Raw genomic sequence first — 24935 nt, 5'->3', positions numbered from 1 at the left:
CTTACAGCTCCAGTTAATAATTCCTGGGTGTGACAGTGTTTCAACCTACAAACTCCCTTGGAAGTCCTCTAGCCTGCCTGAATAGGTTTTTCCGGCCACATGTGATTGCTCAGAGCCTCCGAACTGTGAGAGGCATGAGATGTTCTAAACTGTCTAAATACAGATTCCTTTGATCAGTCAAAAGATTGATTAGAAATTGTATTGGTGAAGGGATTTTCACTTGTTGGGCCAATATTTGCTGCTAAGTCTCCATATCCCTTACCTGCTGTGTCCCTGGCAGTGTATTGATTAATATAATTGGTGTAAGTAGTAGCTTTAATGTTTGTAACCTGGGACCCTTGAGTTAATTATTTTTCTTGTTATAGCCCACCACACCTTTGCTCTGTAGGAATGCAACTTTATCTAATGCTTTTTGGAGGCTGGCACCTGACTTTAGAATAATCACCTTCAGAGAAAAAGGCCTCCGGGCCAGAAGATGATGCAAATCACCTAAACTTTTGCATATGATAAGTTTGCAGGAAGAAAGCCTGGCTTACTGCATGACTCTAGCCCTTCCCCCATTATCCTCTATGCATAACTTAAGGTATAAAAACTACTTTGGAAAATAAAGTGCGGGCCTTGTTCACCGAAACTTGGTCTCACCATGTCGTTCTTTCTCTTACCTTCTGGCTGAATTATTCAGCCTCTTTTCTCCACTGAATTTCCTCACTGAGCTATCCTTATTTCAGCCTCTTTTCTTCACTGAATTTTACTGAGCTATCCTCATTCTATTACTCTTTATATCCTTAATTAACATTTAATTAAGCAATTGTTTCCTGATCTTCGCCGACGCCGTCTCTCCTTCGAATACCCTGGATCAGCCGGGGCTGGTCCCCGGCATGCTATAGTCCATGGGCTCACAAAGAATCTGGGGTGACTTGGCAACTGAACAACAACAACAAATAATTTAAAACATATATGATGTTCTTTATCTTGTAAAAATCTTCTTTAATGCCAAATTTATCTATATATTTATTATAATCTTAACCCTCAAAAGGGCTGTTTTTAGACTATGGTAAACTGTTTTTAAATGTATATGACAGTTCTTGTTTTTCAGTTGCTCGGTCGTGTCTGACTCTTTGTAACCCCATGGACTGCAGCATGCTGGGCTTCCCTGTCCTTCACTATCTCCTGGAATTTGCTCAAACTCATGGCAGTGCTAAGGTCTAAGAATTACTAAGACATTTATAAAAAAGAAAAACAAGGTAGGAGGAATACTTTATCATGAGTCAACACTTACTTACAAAGCAATAGTAACTGAGGCAGCATATTATCAGCCCATGCATTTCATACGGAAGATGAAACAGAATACAGGGTAGAGAAATAGATTCATACATTTAGACCATTGGCTTATGACATAGATGGAATTGAAAAGGAGTGGGAAAGGATAGACCTTATAATAAAAGGTGCCAGAATAACTGAGTATCCTTATGATAAAACTAAAATTGGTCCTTTACCTCATGTTATTAAAAAAAAAAAAATCCAGGTAGATCATAGACCTAAGTACCAGAGGCAAAATAATAAAGGTTTTAGAAGGTTAAAAGGAAAATATATTTATGACTTCGATGGGAGGCAAAGATTTCTTACACAAAATACAAACATACTAACTGTAAAACAGAAAAAGTGATATAGTCATTATTTAAAAACTTAAAACTTTCATTAATGGAATACCAGACCACCTTACCAGCCTCCTGATAAATTGATATGCAGGTCAGGAAGCACCAGTTAGAACCAGACATGGAACAACAGACTGGTTCCAAATTGGGAAAGGAGTATGCCAAGGCTGTATATTGCCACCCTGCTTATTTAACTTATACGCAGAATACATCATGAGAAAACCTGGGCTGGATGAAGAACAAGCTGGAATCAAGATGGCCAAGAGAAATAACCTTGGCCTCAGATACAACAATAACCTCAGATATGCAGATGACACCACCCTTATGGCAGAAAGAGAAGAACTAAAGAGCCTCTTGATGAAAGTGAAAGAGGAGAATGAAAAAGCTGCGTAAAAGTCAACATTTAAAAAACTAAGATCATTGCATCCAGTCCTATCAATTCATCATGGCAAATAGATGGGGAAACAATGGAAGTGGTGAGAGACTTTATTTTCTTGGGCTCCAAAATCACTGCAGATTGTGACTACAGCCATGAAATTAAAAGATGCTTGTTCCTTGAAAGAAAAGCTGTGACCAACCTAGTGAGTGAGTGAAGTCGCTCAGTAGTGTCCGACTCTTTGCAACCCCATGGACTGTAGCCTACCAGGCTCCTTCCATAGGATTCTCCAGGCAAGAGTACTGGAGTGGGTTGCCATTGCCTTCTCCAGGGGATCTTCCCGACCCAGGGATCGAACCCGGGTCTCCTGCATTCCAGGCAGACGCTTTAACCAGAGGGCATATTAAAAAGCAGAGACATTACTTTGCAGACAAAGGTCCATCTAGTCAAAACTATGGTTCTTCCAGTAGTCACATATGGAAGTGAGAGTTGGCCCATAAAGAAAGCTGAGTGCCTAAGAGTCAATGCTTTTGAACTGTGGTGTTGCAGAAGATTCTTGAGAGTCCCTGGGACTGCAAGGAGGCCAAACTAGTTAATCGTAAAGGAATCAGTCCTGAATATTCATTGGAAGGACTTATACTGAATCTGAAGCTCCAATACTTTGGCCACCTGATGCAAACTGACTCATTGGAAAAGACCTGATGTGGGGAAAGATTGAAGGCACAAAGAGAAGGGGACAACAGAGGATGAGACGGTTGGATGGTATCACCGACTGGATGGACGTGAGTTTGGGCTCTGGGAGTTGGTGATGGACAGAGAAACCTAGTGTTCTTCAGTCCACGGGGTCACAAAGAGTCAGACATGACTGAGTGAGTAAACTGAACCGAACTACTAAGAAGGGTACTACTCTTGGATAGCAAGGAGATCAAACCAGTCAATCTTAAGGGAAATCAACCCTGAATACTAGTTAGAAGGACTGATGCTGAAGTTGAAACTACAGTATTTTGGTCATTTGATGTGAACAGCTAACTCATTGGAAAAGTCCCTGATGCTGGGAAAGATTGAATGCAGAAAGAGAAGAGGGTGTCAGAGGGTGAGATGACTGGATGGCATCACCAATGCAATAGACATGAAGTTGGGCAAACCTCAGGAGATGGTGAGGGACAGAGAGGCCTGGCACACTGCAGTCCATGGGGTCGCAAAGAGTCAGACATGACTGGGCACTGAACAACAACAACTGCTAAGAAATTAAAAATTATACACACAGAGTGGGTAATTATTCCTGAAACTCACATAACCCACAGTAAGTTTATATCCCAAATATTTAAGGAACAAGAACAAATTGATAAGAAAAAGCAAGACAATACAATAGAACAAAAAGGATAAATAATCTGAACAGGCTATTTCACAAAGAAGTCCAATAGCCATTAATAATGTTAAGACTCTTCAGTTCAGTTCAGTTCAGTCACTCAGTCGTATCTGGCTCCTCATTAGAAATCACAGTACTGCAAATGAAAACTACCACAAAAACTTCCCATCCACCAGATTGACTAAAATGAAACCATTTGAGTATACAAGCATCAGCAAGGATGTGATCAATTGGAAATGGTATATATAGTTGGTGTAACTCATAATTGGTACAACCCCTTTGGGAAAAAGTGTAGTTGTACCTTGCAAAGGTGTAAATACACATACTCCATGACCCAGTAATCCCCTCTTGGTTGTAGATCCTATAGAAATGTGGCACTGGGGAATATTCGCAAGAATGTTCATAACCATATTGTTCCTAAAAACTCCTAATATGTGGATAACTCAAATGTCCATCAATAGCAAAATACAGTAATCACGATACAGTCACGCACAATACAATAATGTACTATTTGATTCCATTCACAAAAGTTCAAACACAAGCAAAACTATCCATTTAAGGATGCAGGGCTTCCCTTGTGGCTCAGCTAGTAAAGAATCTGCCTGCAATACAGGAGACCCAGGTTTGATCCCTGGGTTGGGAAGATCCTCTGGAGAAGGGAAATGCTACCCACTCTAGTATTCTGGCCTGGAGAATTCCATGGACTGTTCATCCATGGGGTCGCAAAGAGTCAGACATGATTGAGCGACTTTGATTTTCTTCACCTTCTTCTTTCATCCAATAGTAAAATGATGGAAATGATTATGGCAAAAATCTGGCTTTATTATTCTGAAGATGAGAGTTTTATAGAGTTGGAGGGGAAAACTGTGGGAAGAAGTTGAAAGAAAAGAGCTGAGGGAAGCACATGGGTAGGGGCTGGGCTGAGGTTACAGTCTAGAGGAGGAGGGGGCAAAGAAGGATTACTGGAGAGGGGGTGGCGGGAGGGGGTCGGGGTAGGGGACCTGAGGGGATGTGTGAGATGCAGGTGTGGAGGTCAAGGTGAGTCACTGGAGAGAGGGAGCTGAGGTCTGGCAGCAGCTGAGGAGGGGATGAGCTGACAGTACCCAAACAAGATGGGGAAGAAAGGAGCCTTGGGCACAGGGCACGCTCTGCCAGGCAGTGCAGGTTGTCATTAAATATTAGCGGTTGGTTCATTGTCTCTAGCCTGGCTAACTGCAAACGATTCCAAATGGGTCTGCCAGCTTCTTCCCTTGGCATTTTAGCCTATTCTCAAACCAAGAGTCAGAGAGATTCTGCTAAATTGTTTTAAGTCAGATCATGTCATTCCTTGTTCACTCCAATCACACTACTCCCGTTTCTGTTCTCAAAGTAGAATAGACAGGGCCTTTACACTTGCTCTTCCTTTGCCTAGATTTATCTGTTACCTTTCACCTAGATACACAACTTGCTTTCTCATCTTGAAATAGGGTTGTCATTGTTTAGTCAGTAAGTAATGTCTGACTCTTTTGCGACCTCACGGACTGTAGCCCACCTGGCTCCTCTGTCCATGGGATTTCCCAGGCAAGAATACTGGAGTGGGTTTCCATTTCCTTCTCCAGGGGATCTTCCCCTCCCAGGGACCAAACCAGAGTCTCCTGCATTGGAAAGCGGATTCTTTACCACTGAGACAGCAGGGAAGCCCCGAAATAGGGTAGAACTTTTGTATTCTATTACAAGTTAATCACTAAAGGGATGTTGCCTAACAGGCTTAAAGTGTATATAAAGGACCATCTCTGGGAACCCTGCCTCCCAGCTAAGGAGCATCAAGTTAAAATACCTTTGTTTAGCTCACAGGAAACACCCTGTCCAGGCCCACCTGTAAATGACTCCAGGAAGGAAAAAATTAATACATCCCCTCTGGACGCTGACCAGAACAAAGAAATGTTTGACTTTATTCCCCTCCCCCTATACTTTTTTATATAAAAGAAGTCTGAATTCTAATTCAGGCAAGATGCTTCTTTGGAACACCATCTCCTGTGTCTAGTGGCTTTCCAAATACAGTCACTGTTCCTTGTCCCAACAACTTGTCTCTCGATTTATTGGCCTGTTATGTGGCAAGCAGTATAAGCTTAAACTTAGTAAAAATCTCTTTCCAGTTTTCACTCAACTGTCAGCTTCTCCCAAAGACCTTCCAGAGACAGTCCATCTAAAATTTTAACTACATTCCCCCCACCACCACCTTTTTCTTTTTCTTTCCTTAATATTTTTTTTGCCATTATTACCTATCACTCTCTTGCACTATACATTTCACTTATTTTGTTAGCCATCCTAACTTCCACCAAAATATAAGCACCATAACAGAGTGAGATTTAGGGGCATTTTTCATGTTTGACTCCCTATTACTTAGAAGAATGTTTAGCATATGCTCGTGCGTACATGAGTGCTAAGTCACTTCAGTGGCGTACAATTCTTTGCGACGTTATGGACTGTAGCCTGCCAGGCTCCTGTGTCCATGGGATTCTCCAGGCAGGAATACTGGAGTGGGTTTGCCATGCCCTCCTCCAGGGGATTTTCCTAACCCAGGGGTTGAACCTGCACCTCTTATAGCTCCTGCATTGGCAAGTGAGTTATTTACCACTAGCACCTCCTGGAAAGCCCCAGGATATACTCAGCACTAACTAAATATTTGTTGAGTAAATGAATGTAAGAATGAATGAATGAACCCATCCATCCAAAAATGAAAGTTAGAAACATGGGTACCTTTGGCTGTTTCTCCTTCACCCAGTTCTGCCTATTTAATTTTCTAAATACCCCTCTACCCCTTCCTCTACATCTCTATTAATCATCATTCCAGTTCAGACCACCATCATCTTTCACTCAGATCACAGTAATATATGTCTGACTTCTCTCCCCTCCACTATCCCTGTCCCAAAAACCCATCTTTCCCCCAGCTATCAGACTGATCTTCTTAGAACATGTCAGTTTCCTACTAAAACTCTTCGATGGTTCCTCATCACAGATGCTGACTAAAACCCAAGCCCCTTGCCATGGCACACAAGACCCTGCAAGATCTGGCTCACACCTTCCTCTCTCACCACTTCTCGTTACTCCCTGATACACAAAGTATGAAGAGGAGACACCAAACTGCTTTTGTGCCCTGACATGCTGTTGGTGATCTGTGGGAGCGTGGCTCATCCATCCAATGTCCGGAATGTTTTCCCACTTCTCATTTGACTGAGCCGACAAATACCATCCTTTAGGATTTAATTCAAATGGCCGCCTCTCCCAGTGCTCATTACTTCTGCCTTCTCCTGTAGTCTATGTACCCTTCTCCGTGCTCCCATAAATTTCACATGTCTCTCCTTATCACACTCCATAATAACTATATGTCTCTTCTACTGGAATCTGAGATCCTTGAGGGCATCTTATTCATATCTGTATGTTTAGTGCCTATTACAGTGCCTGTCACAAGGCAAACACTCAAAAACATTTGGTGACTGAGTAAATGAATGTGTTATACTATATGAGCTATGCTACATACAAAGAAAAATAATTTTTATAATAATCGCTAAACAAATTAGTAACATGCAACTTGTGTCACTTTCAAATACTCAGGCATTCAACATATGTTTTTACAAATTCCATCTTCTGTGAAAGTAAAAAAATAGGCACAAAGCCCAGAAGAATCACTTTTAACATGTCTCTTATGGTCCTTTCATGCCCAGAAATTTGATTCTCTTTATTATAAATGCCTCAGGCACCATCAGATCATTTTTCTCATTTTTTGTTCAGTTTTATCCCTTCACTAGTCTGCCTCTCTCACCCACAAGAAAGAACTTTCAGCAAGCCACCATAACCAAATGTAACATTCATTATAATGAGACAATATAGGAGAAATTCAATACACCTTATTTTAGACATTTATAAAATGGGGATTTTCTCAAGTACTCTGCAGTGAAAATACTCTAATGGGAATTCACTATGTTAGAATCAACCTAGTAACAAGTGCTAAGCAGTCATTGTATTCAGACCACTAATGTTCACTAGGTAGAAATGTACTTAAATACCATAGATATCAGTAATTAATATATTTAGTTGCTCTATTATCATCCAGAGAGTTCTGTGAAAATACACAACACATCAAAAAGATGACCTCATCTGTCCATTTGTAAACTATCAACCCTAAACTTGAAAGTCTTTTGATAAAAGATTTCCTGGGTTATCTGGAGCTAAGGGTGAGGAATCAGGACTAGAGTTTTTCTACCCAATTATCTTCACATTCACTGCCTAGGGTTTCCCCAGTCAAACAAAACCAAGGTGAAAGGGCGAACTACAAAAAGCAGATCTGCCCTCTGAGTTTCCAGTTGGAGAAAAGTATATATAGAAACCAGAATGAGCTCTGGTATGATAAAAAAAAAAAAAAAAAAAAAAAAAAAAACTATGGGGATAGCTTCAAACAGAGTTAGATCTACGTTAACACCATGAATTGATTTTAAAATACAAACTTTTCTAAACCATGAGGAACATCAAAGCCAGATGTGAACAATTTGAAACACAAATAGATCATCAGAGAGCATACATGAGTACACAAGACTCTTCCCAGAGCACTCTTTAAAAAATAATACAAATTTCATACAACTTATTCAATGGTATATGATACTAATACCAGTGCTTATTGAGTATGTATTATGGATTATAACTGGTATTAGGCATTATGACACAAAGATGAATAAAATGGACCCTTTTTTTCATATGCTTAGAGTTTGGCGATAGACATATAAACATTTACTCAGATGTAATAAACATAATATGGGAGGTAGGCACAGGGAAAACAATATCGGAAGGAGGGAAAGAGCACATTTACCTTTTGCATCACATGTAACAATCAGATTTCTAAAGAAGGTTGCACTGTATATATAATGTAAAAGGTGGCAATACACCTTATACTTTCTGTAGAGTAGGTTGTGCCATATGAAAGTTCTGCCACTTTAGCCATTTCTGACACACAGAAACAGTAATTTGACATGTCCTAACAAGTGAGTTTAAAGGAAACTTTGTTTATTCCACATATATTTGTTCATCATGTAGCAAGTACAGGTAGAAGAGGAACAGAGAGGAGGAAGAGTAGCAGCACCAACATGAACTAAGGGAACCAGGTGAGTGTGGACGAAGTTGTTTCAGTCCTGTCCAACTCTTTGCAACCCTATGGACTATAGCCAGCCAGGCTCTTCTGTTCATAGGATTCTCCAGGCAAGAATACTGGAGTGGGATGTCATGCTCCCCCTCCAGGGAAGGGAACCTAAGGATTACATTCAGCACTTAACCAAGTCGTTTTGTGCCTGAAATTTCCCCTGAAGAGTGCCACAAACTCAGCCCACCAAAAATTCTGCACAGCTCAAAGAGGCTTGTGTTTGTTCTTATAGAAAACAGGCCATAGAGACCCTTTGCGAGAATGCCTGAAGCAGAGGTAGAGTCTTAGGGAGGCAGGGACCCCCACACCCCATGCTGGTAACTCATAGATGTGGTCAGCTAACTGTCTCTCTTATTTATTCTCTTCTTTCATAGTGTGCTTCAGTCATGTCCAAGTCTTTGTGACCCCATGGACCATCGACTGATTCTTTACAACCATAAACTGACCCCATGGACCATACACTGATTCTTTGCAACCCCATGGACAGAGTAGCGTGTCAGGCTCCTCTGTCCATGGGATTCTCCAGGCAAGAATACTGGAGTGGGTTGCCATGCCCTCCTCCAGGTGACCTTCCTGACCCAGGGACTGAACCCATGTCTTTTTATGTCACCTACATTGGCAATTGGGTTCTTTACCACTAGTGAAACCTGGGTAGCCCTTCTTTCATAGTAATGATCTCTTAATTTTGGCTGGATGTCAACCACCTAAAATAGACTACACTGTTCAGCTTGCTGCCAGGTATGGCAGGTATGAGTAAGTGCTTATTCATGGGGGGCCAAGTGGACCAGATTGTGCAACCTGGAAAATAAACTTGACATGTGGTCATGAAGCCTTATTCCCTTCCTCCTGCTGACTGGGGAAGTCCTTCCTTCCTCAGTTCCCATAGTTTTGTCTTTGCAAGAAGATCCTACAAATGAAATCATATAGTGTGTAGCCTTTTGTGTTTGGCATTTTTCACTTGGGATGATACCTCTGATATTCGTCCATTTGTTGCACATATCAGTAGTTTGTTCCTTTTTTTGGCTAAGTAATAATCCATTGAATGGAAGTATCATAGTTTGTTCATCCCTTCCCCAGTTGAGGGCATTTGGGTTGCTTCCAGTTTTAGGAGCTACAAATAAAGCTGCTATACATGTTCAATTACAGGTTTTTGTGTGAACAGAAGTTTTCATTTTAAATGAGTAAATATCTAGAAGTAGAAGTGCTGTGTCATGTGGTAAAATTACATTTATTAATATAAGAAGCTGCAATAATGTTATACAACGTGATGATCATTTTGCAGTCCCACAGCAATGTTTGAGAATTCAAGTTGTTTCACATCTTTTGTCAATATTTGGTATGATCAAATTTTTTTATTTCGACTTTCTAAATAGGTTATGCTGCTGCTGCTGCTAAGTCGCTTCAGTCGTGTCCGACTCTGTTAGTCATATTCTATTATGGTTTGGGGCTTACCAGTTGGCACCAGTGGAAAAAAACCTGCCTGCCAATTCAGGAGACATAAAGAGACGTGGATTCGATCCCTGGGTCAGGAAGATCCGCTGGAGGAGGACATGGCAATCCACACTAGTATTCTTGCCTGGGAGATCCCATGGACAGAGGAGCCTGGTGGGCTACAGTCCATGGGGTCGCAAAGAGCTTGACATGACTAAAGCAGCTTAGCACAGACATAGCATTATGGTTTTAATTTGCATTTCTCTAATGACTAATAATATTGAGCATCTTTTTATGTCTTATTTGCCATATGACTTGTTTTAAGAGTGTTTAAATATTTTACTCCTTTTTAATTAGGTTGTTTACTTATTACTAAGTAAATAAGATACTTTATAAATCCTGAAAATTCTTTATAAATTTGAGTACAAATCTTTTATCAGATATGTGATTTGCAAATATTTTCTCCTAGTGGGAGGCCTACCTTTTTATTCTTTTAGGCGTAATACTTTTGGTGTCATGTTTAAGAAATCTGTGCTAAACCCAAGGTTATAAAGATTGTCTCATATGTTGTCTTTCCTTGTGATTTTTAGTTTTCAGTTTTACCCTTAGGTTAATGATCCATTTCGAGTTAATTTGTATATAAGTCACAAGGTATGTATCAAGGTTCATTTATTTTTTTCACTTAAGTATTCAATGGTGCCCACATTATTTGTTCATAAAACTACCCTTTCTCCACTAAATGGACTTTGTATCTTTGTTGAAAATCAATTAACCATAGATGTGTGGGCCTATTGCTAGACTCTCTATTCTGTTCATTGAGACCCATGATTTTTAGTAGATATGTGCTTATTTTTAATAAGAATTTTAAAAAATACTGACTTTCCAAACCAAGTTGTGGTTTCCTCTCTTAAATTACCTAATCATTGAATTATGATTTCCTAGTTGTACTGTACAGTCACTGTAAAATACAAACATTCCATACAATATATGTCACACCAAGAATCCTTACTTGTAAAACATCTTGTGAGATGTTGTTAGGACTTGCCATTGAAATGCAAGGCTCTCATTGTAAAGAACATTAAAAAGTACAGCCTTTTTAAGACTTTATAAATAGATCTTAAGGCTGACAAATGTAATTTTTTTTAACTAAGACATTTTAAGAGTGGGGCTACTTTGAATATATTACTTGGAACTAATACATTTGAATCTGTTCTAATGAGGTGGATGAAACCAGTAGAGCCTATTATACAGAGTGAAGTAAGTCAGAAAGAGAAATTTAAATATCATATACTGACATACATATATGGAATCTAAAGAGATGGCACTGATGAATTTATTTTCAGGGCAGCAATGGAGAAACAGACATAGAGAATAGACCTATGGACATGGTGGGAGGAGAGGAGGGAGAAGGGGAGATGTATGGAGAGGGTAACATAGAAATTTACAATACCATATGTAAAATAGATAGCCAATGGGAATTTGCTGTATGACTCAGGGAACTCAAATAGGGGTTGAAGGGTGGGATGGGGCTGAAGGGTGGGATGGGGAGAGAGATGGGAGGGAGGTCCAGGAGGGAGGGGACATGTGTGTATCTATGGCTGATTCTTGTTGATGTATGACAGAAAACCACAAAATTCTATAAAGCAATTATCCTTCAATTAAAAAACTTTTAAAAATGCATGCTAAATATTAAACAGTAAAAAAAAAAAAAAGAGTGGGGCTACTTTGAATACATTATTTGGAACTAAAACACAGATTCATCAAGTCCCCAGGCCCTGTGCAATTTCAATTAGCTATCTGCCAGGAGCCACAGACAGCATAATATAGCTGTACCAAGGAAATGCTATCTGCCTCTGTGACCAAAAATCACTCTAGTATCGATATGTATGATTCGTCAAAGCTCTCTTGATTCTGCTGATATTATAGCCAAGGTTAATCACACTTCTCTGAATGTCTTCAACTGCACAGGCTATAGCACCCATGCAGCACTGTACAAGATTCCCCAAAACCACTGTGCTGATGGTGCCTGGCACAGTTAACCACACCAAGATATTCATGAACAAATGTCCTAGATTGGCAGAAACTACTGAATCCTTGCCAGTTCTTGTGGTAAACTAAGCATCCAGGTTTTCCAATTATACATTTTTTTTCTTTATTGATTAAGGAAGTATATAACATGAGGATCATTATTTCCCAAGAAGAAATTTGCAGCATCTCTCACTACCAAAAAATAAAAATACCCCTGAGATGATGTCAGAAGGATAAACAGAAGTAAATACTAATAACACTGTGGGCTTCCCAGTTGGCTCAGTGATAAAGAATTTGCCTACCAGGGAAGGAGCCACAGGAGACATAGGTTTGATCCCTGGGTTGGGAAGATCCTCTGGAGGAGGAAATGGCAACCCACTCCAGTATTCTTGCCTGGGAAATCCCATGGACAGAAGAACTTGGTGAGCTACAGTTCATGGGGTTGCAAAGACCTGGACATGGCTGAGTCACTGAGCACACACAAATAACATTATGGACGTTGAAAGATTGACATATGAGATTATGATATGAGATTATGAGATATGATATGAGGTGGTAAAAGCATCCTTGCCCCTGCATTTAGTCCCTTAGGCCATGTGACTAAACAGTAAGCTTTTTGTGATCACCTCTTCCTTTGAGATGATCCTATATACTGTCCCATGCACCTTTAGCATCAATTCCAGCTTGACCAGGTAAGTGATGGGTCATCACTGGTTCTGACTCCTGCTTATCTTAACCTGCAATCACCACACAAGCAAGTTAGAACAGCATAGCAGGACCCAGACATCATCTGTGCCAGAGTTATTAGTAGTGCACAAGAAAATCCAGCCTAGTTAAAGAAGGGAAGTATTAATTACAGGGCTTTAGAAAGTTCACAGTCTTTGGAAGGGTCTGAGAAGCAAGCTCTAGACTAAGCTTCCAGGAACAACATCCAGAATCGTATATCACAAAGCTGGTCTGGTAAAGGACATGCTGCTTCTGGCTGTCATCACCACTGACCCCAGAACACGCTGTGTTTGCTTGGGATTGCACCAGCAAGATGGATGTCCATTCTATATCTGTCTCTTCACTTAACTGTATTACTCTTTACCTTTCATTTCAGTAATTGGATTATTACGTGCCTCAGAATAATTTCCTTTGTATTTATCCATCTTAGGAGTTTGCTGAGTTTCTTGAAAATACAGATTGAGATCATTCATCAAATTTGGTAAGCTCATATGTCACTTCTTCAATATTGCCTGTATCTCATTCTCCGTCTCCTATTTCTAGGGCTTTAACTACATGTACATTAAACCTTTTTACTATCTTTCATATTTCTCTTATGCTTTCTTCTCTATTCTGCTTTTTATTATTTTTATCTTCATATATTTCAGTTTGAAGATCTATTGCTCTATCTCCAGGTTCATTAATTCTGTCTTCCGATATGTCTAGTCTGCTCTTAAGGCTCATTCAATGAGTTCTTAACTTAAGATATTATATTTTGCATTTCTAAAATGCTCATTTGATTCATTTTTATATATTTTAATTCTATACTGAAGTATTCCATATTTTTATCCATTTTCATCTTTTCTTATATTTTCTTTAACACATTAATCATAATTGTTATAGTTCTTACCTTTTAACTACAATATCTAGATCATTTCTGAGACTGTTTTATTCCTTTATTATCTGTCCGTCACTTTTTCCTGTTACTTTGAATGTTTGGTAATTTTTATTTTGGGCTGAATGTTGTGAAGGATCTGTTGTAGAGGCTCTAAGTTATATTATTTTTCTCTAAAGAGTGTTGAGTCTTTAGTCTGAAAGGTAGTTAACTTGTCACAAAAATCTCCTGGATTGTGTTGATGCTTTATTTTTACCTTTTTAAGGGTAAGTTTGTTTCAGTTTTGTCCACAATCCTTAAGTGTAATTCATACCCTTAAGGCATGACCTTTCTGGAGTTTCACCTGAATGCCTAGAGTGCTCACCAAGATTTTTTCACATGAGCTCAGCTAGGATTCCAATATCTACACCTCCCCAAAACTGTGTGACCTCTGAAATCTCTGTTCTCAGCCTTCTAATAGTTGTTCTCTTTTGGCCTCTTGGCATCTCATTCTCTGCATTCAGAGCTCACAAGTTGGCAAAGAACTCATGAGATTTTTTTTGTAGGCATTTTGGAGGCTTTTATCTGCCGTTCCTTTATCTCTGGTACTCTGTCCCCCAAATCTCAGGTGCCTTTGCAACCCAAACTCCAATATCTGCTTTCTTCACCTATTGAGATTATAATTTACTGCATAGTTTATTTCTCTTTCTTCCTTGTATTAAAACATGATGTCAGAGGAATTTCATTGCAGTCCAGTGGTTAGGACTCCACACTTTCACTGCCAAGGGCCCAGGTTCAACCCCTGGTGGGGGAAACAAGATCCTACAAGCCACAAGGTACAGCCAAAAAAAGAAAACAAAACAAACCGAAAAACCATGATGAACCCATGAAGTCAGGAAGAAACCTAAGGTGAACACAGGGCTCATCTCTAAAGTTTTTCTTATTTTAGGGATCTTATTCAGGCACTGGCTGTCCAACGCCTATAAACACTTCTAAAATAATACCTTGTTCATTTTTTATTGTTGTTTATCATGGTATCTGTTATTCATTATCAATGGAATTGAAATTCAAAAACTATATTATAGTACCATACACCATGCAATTTGTAAAACCTAAGTCTGTTCTCCAACAGCAAAGGAGGCTAAAATCTGTGGAGAAGGGAGATTATGGGAGGAGCCGATGCCATGACAAATATGGAAAAGGTATTTCAGATATGATTTATTCAAAAAAGTATCTTCTATCTCATTATTATCTGATTTCCCTTACTACTATAGTTTCTTGGTTAAGTCATTCATTAGATAGATAGAGATGGGAGGAAGAGCACACAAAGAAGATGAACTAAGTACCTGGTAACACGGTCCATGCCTGAAATACACCTCAGTTTTATAGACTATCAGATTTTCTTTGTAAAACCATATGTGACTTCACAGCATATTCAGTGTTGACAATTAAGTCTTGTATTTCACTTCTTAATGACCTTGAACATCCACGTACTTGTTTCTACAGAAGATTCCCTCATAAATAAATAAGGTAGAAAGAAGGTAGTTAAAACAGTACTATATCAAGAGGTATAGTGGTGCTAGTGGTAAAGAACCTGCCTGCCAGTGCAGGAGACATAAGAGACGTGGGTTCAGTCCCTGGGTTGGAAAGACCCCCTGGAGGAGGGCACGACAACCCATTCCAGTATTCTTGCCTAGAGAATCCAGAGGACAGAGGACCCTGGTGGACTACAGTTGATAGGGTTGCAAAGAGTCAGACATGACTGAAGTAACTTAGCACACACACGTTAAGAAGAGAAAAATGCCTAAGGCTTATTATATACTTCAACAAGAGTCACTCAGCACCAAGCACGTTCTGATCACTGAGAAATTTGTTGCGAGGGTGGTGTTAGAGGAGTAGAGGAGTTATAGGAGGTATATGCTATACCAAGATAAATAAGATGGGGCTCCTGCCTGCAGTTGTACAGGGGACATAGATTTTTCCAGTGTGGCAGAATCACTGGCAAGTTATGATTATCTAATAAGGGGCTAGGGATAACCAAGAATGGACTGAACCTAGCCAGTGACCCAAGAGAGTCTTCCTGTAGCAGACATTTGAAGTAATCTTGAAGATGAGTGAGACTTAACCAGACAAAGGAAGGCGAGAGCAGCGTTCCTGACAAGCCAACAGTGGTGGGAGCAAGGACACAAGGTCAGGGAACAAAATGCTGTATCAACTAGAGATGGAGAAAGGACTACAGGGGTTTGGCATGTTTAAACTGTTAAATATGAGGTGGAGTATCAAGAAAGGAGACTAGGAAGGGAGCCGGGGTCCATGTTACTGAGGACTTAGAAAGCCATGCTAGGAAGTTTAGCCATATTGCAAGTAAAGGGGTGCTACTGAGGAGCTGTCATCAAGGGGTGGACTAATGCAAATAACCAGAACGCTTTTTAGATAGAGCGCCCTACCTGTAGATTAGGGGAAAACTTACAGAAATGTTTTTGTGGGATGTGAAGCATAGCCATTAGAAGGCTGCTGTAATAGTTCAGGAACAGTGGCCAAGGCCCCCTGATAGAAAGGAAAGGCTATATAGTTAATACAGAAAATTTTCCAAATTTGGTAAGTCGCTATGAGGGTGAGGAAAAAGAGGAAGCTAAAATAAGTTTCAAGAAAGAAGTGCAAATTTATTATGGGAAAACAAAGATTTCTATTTTGGACACTGAGTTCAAGGTATCCGTAGACTTCTAAGTTGGTATAACTAGTATGTAGCTGGATAAATGAGGTTCAAAAGAGAGCTGTTCAGAGATGAGAAAAAACGATTTGAAAGTAATTAGCATATAAAGTAGGGAAAATAACAAGAGGGATGGAGAGCCAATGAAGTAGAGAGAGAAGAACAAAGAGCAAGGACAGAATCCTGGAAGAAACCAAGGTTACAGGAGGGGCAGAGTGACAAATACACAGGCTGGCTGAGAATCACTTTAAGACATGACGAAACTAATGATATTTTGGAAGCTGACAGAGTGAAAAATGTCCAGAGTGAGTAGTCAAGAGTGAGAAAAGAGGCAGAGGGGTCCACTAGGATGAGGATGGAAGAGTGTTAATTCTATTAAGTAATACAGAGGTCACTCATCATCTTGGAGAGAGGATAGGAATTTGATGGCGTGGAGACATCACAAGTCTTGAAGAAAAAAATAATCTAGATTATTCTTTCAAAAGTTTGATTTCAAATGAAAGGGTAGAGAATAGGGACTGCCCAGGACCTAGAGGATGACAGAGAGGAATACCCCACAGAGTAAAAATAAAGGAAAGGGGGTAAACAGTAGAACCAAGTGGTTATATGGGTCAGAATCCCAACCATCAGAGGAAAGGACTGGACATGAACGTGTAGAAGATCTCACACTGTGCATCAGAGGGGAGAGCAGGGGACTAGCAGACACAGGGCGGGGGAGATAGGAACTGAGGATTAATCTTACACCTCCATGACTTCATTTTATTGATAAAGCAGGAAGTGGTTTGTCTTCTGGGAGTGTGATGGGGAGGGTGTATGGTGTTAGTCACTCAGTTATGTCCGACTCTTTGTGATCTCACGGACTATAGCCCACCAGCTCCTCTGTTCACAGAATTCTCCAGGCAAGAATACTGGAGTGGGTAGCCATTCCCTTCTCCAGGGGATCTTTCTGACCCAGGGATTGAATCCCCACTTCCTGCATTGCAGGCAGATTCTTTACCATCTGATCTACCAGTGAAGCCCAAGAGTCTTTTAAGGACCTGTCTGTGGCTTACTTAATGTTGGCACTAGTGGTAAAGAACCCACTGCCAATGTAGGAGACAGAAGAGACACAGGTTTGGTCCCCGGATAGGAAGACCCCCAGGAGGAGGGCATGGCAACCCACTCCAGTACTCTTGCCTGGAGAATCCCCATGGACAGAAGAGCCTGGCAGGTTACAATCCATCGTGTCAAAAGAGATGGACATGACTGAAGTGACTTAGCACACACACACAATGCTTTGAAACAGGGATGAGAGGACTAGGAAGAGCTGGTGAACCAAGGATAAGACTGAGCATTCTCATGTGGACATTTCATTCAGAGTCTGGATCAAATGACTTTTTTCTTAGCAGTACTTGGCCACCCAGCATGGAGACAGAGAAAGTCAACTGTGAGACAGATCTGGGAAAGAGGCCCCCCAGCCATTCCACAGACAGTCGAAGATGTTAAGGAATCAAATACGCAGCTAACAGAGTGGTCCAGGCTAGTGCTGGGAGGGTCTGGGGCTAGCAGTCTGAGAAAATTTAGGGGACCAAACAGAAGGTTTTGTGGGAGCAAGAGAATGAGAACTCTGTTTTCCCGCTTTCCTCTCACCCATCTTGTGAGAGGCCTGAAAGTCCCCTACTTGCTACAGCAGCTGCTGCTGATAGAAAACCAAAGCAGAGAGAGAACACATTATTTCAAAATTCCTTTAGCTCTTTCCTTAAAGACACAAATCGTCTAAATCACTCCCCAAAAGCCCTTTTAAATTCCAAGACTAAGAACAAAATTACGGTTAAATATTTAACCAGTGTTTATTATAGCTAGCATGTTGGTTTTAGAAAGATCAAATTTATGATACGACAAAGTAATATTTTTCACTTTCTGTAAGTCTATTTTACAGCACATTGGGGCCCACAGTATAATAAATATCTTCTATTATTTTATAAGATACTTATATGCAAAGCTGTGTAGGGCAGAGATAATATTGAATTTCAAGTCAAATGAGCTGGCATGAACCTTAAGTCAGGTCACTTTGTCTTTCAGGACGTCAGCTTTTAGACTTGTAAAATGAAGACTGAGAATAAATCTCCAAGTTTCTTTCCAGGTTTTAAAAAAACTATGAGATGAAAGAGGAGAGTGAAAAAGCTGGCTTAAAACTCAGCATTCAAAAAACTAAGATCATGGCTTCCGGTCCCATCACTTCATGGCAAATAGACGGGGAAACAATGAAAACAATGAGAGACTTTCTTTTCTTGGGCTCCAAAATCACTGCAGATGGTGACTGCAGCCATGAAATTAAAAGACCCTTGCTCCTTGGAAGAAAAGCTATGACAAACCTAAACAGCATATGAAAAAGCAGAGACATTCCTTTGCTGACAAAGGTCTATCTAGTCTAGGCTATGGTTTTTCCAGTAGTCATGTATGGTTGTAAGAGCTGGACCATAAAGAAGGCAGAGCACCAAAGAATCGATGCTTTTGAACTTGGTGTTGGAGAAGACCCTTGAGAGTCCCTTGGACTGCAAGGAGATCAAACCAGTCAATCCTAAAGGAGATCAGTCCTGGGTGTTCATTGGAAGGACTGATGCTGAAGCTGAAGCTCCAATACTTTGGCCACCTGATGCAAAGAACTGACTCACTGGGAAAAACCCTGATGCTGGCAAAGATTGAAGGCAGGAGAAGAAGGCGACAACAGAGGATGAAATGGTTGGATGGCATCACCAACTTGACGGACATGAGTTTGAACAAGCGACGGGAGTTGGCGATGGACAGGGAAGCCTGGCATGCCGCAGTCCATGGAGTTACAAAGAGTCAGAAATGACTGAGTGACTGAACTGATGAGATTAATTTAATATTTTTAATTACTACAGAATTAATAGAGTTACCACTTTTCTTTTATGATATATTTTTGTTATGAACTATAATTTGCTGAGCCTCAGTTCTTGATCAGGAACACAGACTCCAACAATAACACTGTCTCTATGAAAAATAGAGTCCATTTTACCAGTTTACTTTATGCTCCAATTTTTCCATTCTCTGCCCACATTTACTCTTTGGAGGCTGCATCTCCAAAAGTTCGGAGATATTTGTTCACCATATTGTGACCATGTGTTACTGAAGAGACCCATATTATATTGCCTTCGCAGAACCCAGCCCATGATTTCATGGCTGAGTGCTCTACAGCACTCATATGCAAAGCTGTGTAGGGCAGTTGTACACCTTAACTTGGATTTCTCATTGAGGGTAATATCAGAAAGTGCCTATATAGCATCTATTCAAATGTCTGAGATGTTGAGGGCACTCTACAGAGTACGCTTGATACACTGGGCAGCATGATGTGTGGGAAATAATCAAAACACAGCATTATTTCTGTCCCCTATTCAGATATTTCTCCTACCACTAGACGAAACCTAGGCAGAAACCATAGCCCACTCTTGGATTACAGAGGGTCCCACGATCACTTTAAGTCACAAAATATAGTCTTGATTCAAAATTGAATTATCTAGTTCTAAGAGATTAAGCAACTCTTCCCTCTTTATTCAGAAGATAACATTTCCTTTTACTCCCTACATGCTTAGACCATCAGAGCCCAGGAGCGGGAAACAAAAGGAGAGGAGAGATAAAGGGGAAAGGCAGTTTTCTCATGGACTGGTTACGGACTGAGGCTGTCTGGTAAACTCAGTAGGTACTTAATGCTGCTGACTCTTCCGTTCCTATCAGTTTTGTTGCCTGGGCTGTTCCTGGAAATTTTCCCCATACACAATTTCCTTTAGTTACTTCTTTTCCACCTTCAGGTTCCCATTTACTGCTCTTCCAATTCACTGTTTTGGGTGGAGCCTAAACCTCTGGCAGGAGCCTTGTTGGGCAGAAAGAACCTCAGACTTTTGAAAATGACCCCAATGCCACTAGCCAATGATTTCTTAAATACAGCATGTAAAAGACTGATAAACTGCATTGCATTAGGACCTTCCAGAAATCAGAAAAGAATGGCACTCCGACTTTAACCACAAGAAAAGGCTGGATAGCCTACAACATAGAAATTTTTCTTGAATCTAACAGAGAGAAGACATCATAGGACAATAAACTAGCCTGATATTTAAAGAAAGGTAGAGGCCTCCAACAAGATAGGCAATTCTAGAGCTACTTACCTGAGGCAGAGCCCCTGGGAAAGACAAGGCCATTTTAGAAGGGATAAAAAGATGGCAGGTAAAATTTTGTGATGATTCCATAGTTTCATTTTAACAATTTGCTGCCGTGGCAGAGTCTGAGCTTCTGCCATATGGAAGCTACAGATGCAAGGGGAATTTACACCCCTTCAAAAGCTTTTCTTTACAAATCTACTAGAATGTTCCTAAGAAAGATCCCGGTCAGGGAAAGCAGCAGAGGAAGACTCCTGTGGTCATACAAACCAGCCAGAGAGGAACAAAGCCCTAATGAACAAAAGGCACTGAGGGTGGCGAGGGAGGCGGAGCTGCAAACCCTCAGGGCACAAGTGTAGACCCTTTGAGGCCAGGGAAAGGGGACAAAGAAATCCTTCTCTCCTGAGGAAGAAACAGGAAGCTTTCTCCCTCACAAGAACCAGCAAGACCTGAGGTGAACTTGAAGTTCATCTGCCCTGGGGAGGACGGCAGAGTCACTGAATAGGTTCTGGCCACAATATCCAGGAACGTAGGTCCTGCCGGATACTGAGGCTGAACCAAGAAAGCGGAAAGCCTCTTCCCCAAGCAGGCTAGCAAATGACAGTAAGAATCTGCAACTTGGGAAGATGCGAGAGTGGCAAGACACTCTCTTGGGCTCAGACTCACAAGGAAAGCCTGAAGCCTACTTCCACCATAAGCAAAGTGACACTAATTGCCAAAAACTGAAGACAACTGGTGAGTGGACAAACTGTAATAAACCCATATCAAGGAATATTACAGCAATAAAAAGGACCGAACTGTTGGCATTTATACTATCATGGCTAGATCTCAAAGGCATTATGCTCAGTGAATAAAGACAGACTCAAAAGAGTACATGTCATACTATCTGGTTATAGTTATATGACATTCTAGAATAGGCAGAACAATAGAGACAGAGATCAACAGTTGCCAAAGGCTGAAGGTGGGTGCGGTGTCGCCTTCAAAGAGGCATGAAGGACTGTTGAAAGTGATAAAACAGTTCTATATCCTGACTGTGGGGGTGGTTACATGTCCAGCATTTGTCGAAACTCACAGAGCTATACACTAAAAAGGGTGATTTTGTGTGATAGTCATTCAGTTGTATCCAACTCTGCAACCCTATAGACTGTAGTGTGCCAGGCTCCTCTGTCCATGGGAATTCTCCAGGCAAGAATACTAGAATGGGTTGCCATTTCCTTCTTGACATAGGGATCAAATCCAGGTCTCCCACATTATGGGCAGATTCTTTACTGTCTGAGGCCCCAGGGAAGTCCCCCAAAAGGATGATTTTAACCACATATAACTTACATCTCAAAGATATTTAAAATTAAAAGAAAAAATTTCATTGCAATTAAATTGTTCATCAAAAAACAACATTAACAGTGTGAAGAGACAAGTTACAGATTGGGAGGAAAAAATGGAATTTGCCTACAGAACATATAAAGAACATACAAATGAGTAAGAAAAAGAGCAGACAATGGAATAGAAAAATGGGCAAAGGACCTAAGTGGCTGTTTCACAAAAGAGGATATTCAAATTGCCAATATGCATAAGAAAAGCTGCTCGACATCTTTATTCTAAATGCAAATGAAAATCATAATGATGTACCACTACACATTTATCAGATTAGCTGAAGTTAAAGATTTGGCAATACCAATGTTGGCAAGAACGTGGATTAACTGAAACTGGTTGTAAATTTGTATAACCACTTTGGAAAACTATTTGGAAGTATTTAACATGAGCCTTATGATTCAGCAATTCCACTCTGAGGTAATTATTCAAGAGCTACAAGGGCCTATGACCACCATAAGTCAAGATCAAGGATGTTCATAGCACCATTATCATAACATGAAAAGCTGGAAGCAAATCAAATGTCCACCACCAGGAGAAAATATAAATAAACTGTGGTATATGTATGTGCACAGAATATTACCCAGATGATTATTACATGCAGCAAGGATGGAACTCACAGATATGATACATGAAAGAAGTATCAAAGAGTAACTGTATGATTTGACTCATATGAAATTCACCAATAAGCAAAACAATCTTGAATGATTAGATGAATTCGGAATAGTAGTCATGGATGAGGCTAGTATATATTGGGGGGACTTCTCTGTAGCTCAGATGGAAAAGAATCTGCCTTCAATGCAAGAGAAACTGGTTTGATTCCTGGGTCAGGAAGATCCCTGGAGAAGGGATAGGCTACCCACTCCAGTATTCTTAGGCTTCCTTTGTGGCTCAGATTGAAGAATCGGCCTGCAATGTGGGAGACCTGGGTTCAATCCATGGGGTTCAGAAGATCCCCTGGAGAAGGGCATGGTAATCCACTCCAGTGTTCTTGCCTGGAGAAACCCCATGGACAGAGGAGTCTGGAGGGCTACAGTCTACAGGGTCACAAAGAGCCGGACACGACTGAGTGACTAAGCACAGTCTATACTGAGAAGAGGGGTGAGGGAGCATTCTGAGCCCTTCTGTATCTTGATCTCAGTGGTATTTCTATGGGCAGCATATATTTGTAGAACTTTATTCAATAGTACACTTATATTCTGTGGACTCCACTCCATGTATTTTTACCTCTATGTGATACAAAACCAGAAAATATCCCCTTCAGCACATCCTGAATGTGTGCAAAATGAGTATAAACAGACTAGGCGTATATAAGGATTTGGCAAGACCCCTGACCATCCTTCCTCTCTTGTTTTTTTTTAGTCACTGAGTATTTCTTATCAGCCACAGATGGAGATGAAACGTGCATTAGCTCTGTAGGACATGGTAGATTGGGCTTTGTGTGTGTGTGCGTTTGTCAGTCATGTCCAACTTTTTGTGACTCCATGAGCTATAGCCCACAAGGTTCCTCTGTCCATGGGGTTTCCCAGGCAAGAATACTGGAGTGGGTAGCTATTCTATTCTCCAGGGCATCTTCCTGACCCAGGGATCAAACCTGGGTCTTCCAAATTGCAGGCAGATTCTTTACCATCTGAGCCACCTTGGAAGCTTCATGTAAATTCTATTGCTTTTAGGTCCTAAGTTTATGCAATGTCAAAATAAATATCTTTTTGTTTAAAAAACTGCAGAGGAGAAATTTTTCCTCTAATAGAGACATTTATTTATTTGGTTTTTAATTTATTTATTTATGGCTGTGCTGGGTCTTTGTTGCTGTGTGGGCTCTTCTCTGGTTGTGGGAGCAAGGACTACTCTCTCGTTGCCACGCATGGGCTTCTCACTGTGGGGGCTTCTCTTATGATGAAGCACGGCTCCAGGTGAAGGGCTTCAGTAGTTGCAGCACACAGACCCATTAGTTGTGCCGCCAGGGCCCTAGAAAGTGCAGACGCCCCTAGCTGTACAGGGTCAGTGGCTGTGGTACATGAGCTTAGTCGCTCTGAGGCATGTGGAATCTTCCCGCACCAGGGACTGAATTCATGTCCCCTGAATTGGCAGGCAGATTCTCAGCCACTGGATCACCAGGGAAGTCCAAGACATTTGTTTTTATATGCTATTAATTGCTATAATGTAACATCTACCAGCTTATTTTTTCTTTCAAGAGAATAAAAGTTTACAACATCCTCCTACTATGTCATTTATCAATAAGTTAAGATCTGTGCACTTTACTGTGTGTATGCTGTACCTCAATACAATTGTGTGTGTGTGTGTTTGTGTGTCGCATGTATCTTTATTTCTCAAGTACAAACAAGCAGTTGGCATTATACTGCAGTTACAGAAGTAAGTTTCAGAGAACTGCCTAAGGTCACTAACTCCTGGTTCAACAGTTTCATGGTTAATAGTATTTTCAGCAATTCTGTGAGGTCCGAACAGTCCCCTGCCTAGGGACTTCAACAGCGAAGGATTAGTCAACTCCTCCTCCTGTCTCAGCTCCTCCAGTCTGATTGGGTCAGGCCATTCTACTCTTTAAGTGTAAGGGGAATGGGCACATCACAGCTCCCAGGCATCCTGCAAAGTAGGCAGGTCACCTTAGGGACAGCTTTATCCACACAAAAATTCATTTCACATTAGCTGTGAGGATTCAGTGTCACCCCCAATCATAATTTTCCTTACTTAGAAGTTTAAAACATGATACAATTTATGTTTGACGGCCCTTCCAACACTCCTAGGGAGGCCAAATCCACCTGGGGCCTCTGGGACTCATGCACCCATGATCCATTTGAGGAGTGCGATTACTCCCAACACAGCAGCCACTCTTGTTTGCAGTTCTGCCATTAAGGCAGTTTCTCTGTACTTCCAGATTCTGTGCTGTCTGTACTTCCCTGCGAAGGCAATGGCACCCCACTCCAGTACTTTTGCCTGGAAAATCCCGTGGACGGAGGAGCCTGGTGAGCTGCAGTCTATGGGGTCGCTAGAGTCGGACACAACTGAGCGACTTCACTTTCACTTTTCACTTTCATGCATTGGAGAAGGAAATGGCAGCCCACTCCAGTGTTCTTGCC

At 40.8% G+C, this 24935-nt stretch overlaps 1 protein-coding gene across 1 annotated transcript in view; it reads right to left on the bottom strand.

Moving 5' to 3' along the window:
* The window catches only part of CCDC148 (coiled-coil domain containing 148), a 212964-nt gene that overhangs the window by 136793 nt on the left and 51236 nt on the right, over window positions 1–24935 (bottom strand). The gene's annotated exons all lie outside the window — the stretch shown is intronic.

Source organism: Bison bison, unplaced genomic scaffold, assembly GCF_000754665.1.
Source record: "Bison bison bison isolate TAMUID 2011002044 unplaced genomic scaffold, Bison_UMD1.0 scf7180017864452, whole genome shotgun sequence".
Lineage (NCBI taxonomy): Eukaryota > Metazoa > Chordata > Mammalia > Artiodactyla > Bovidae > Bison > Bison bison.
The sequence above is the reverse complement of the archived record's forward strand: the minus strand, read 5'-3'. Positions and strand labels throughout refer to the sequence as shown.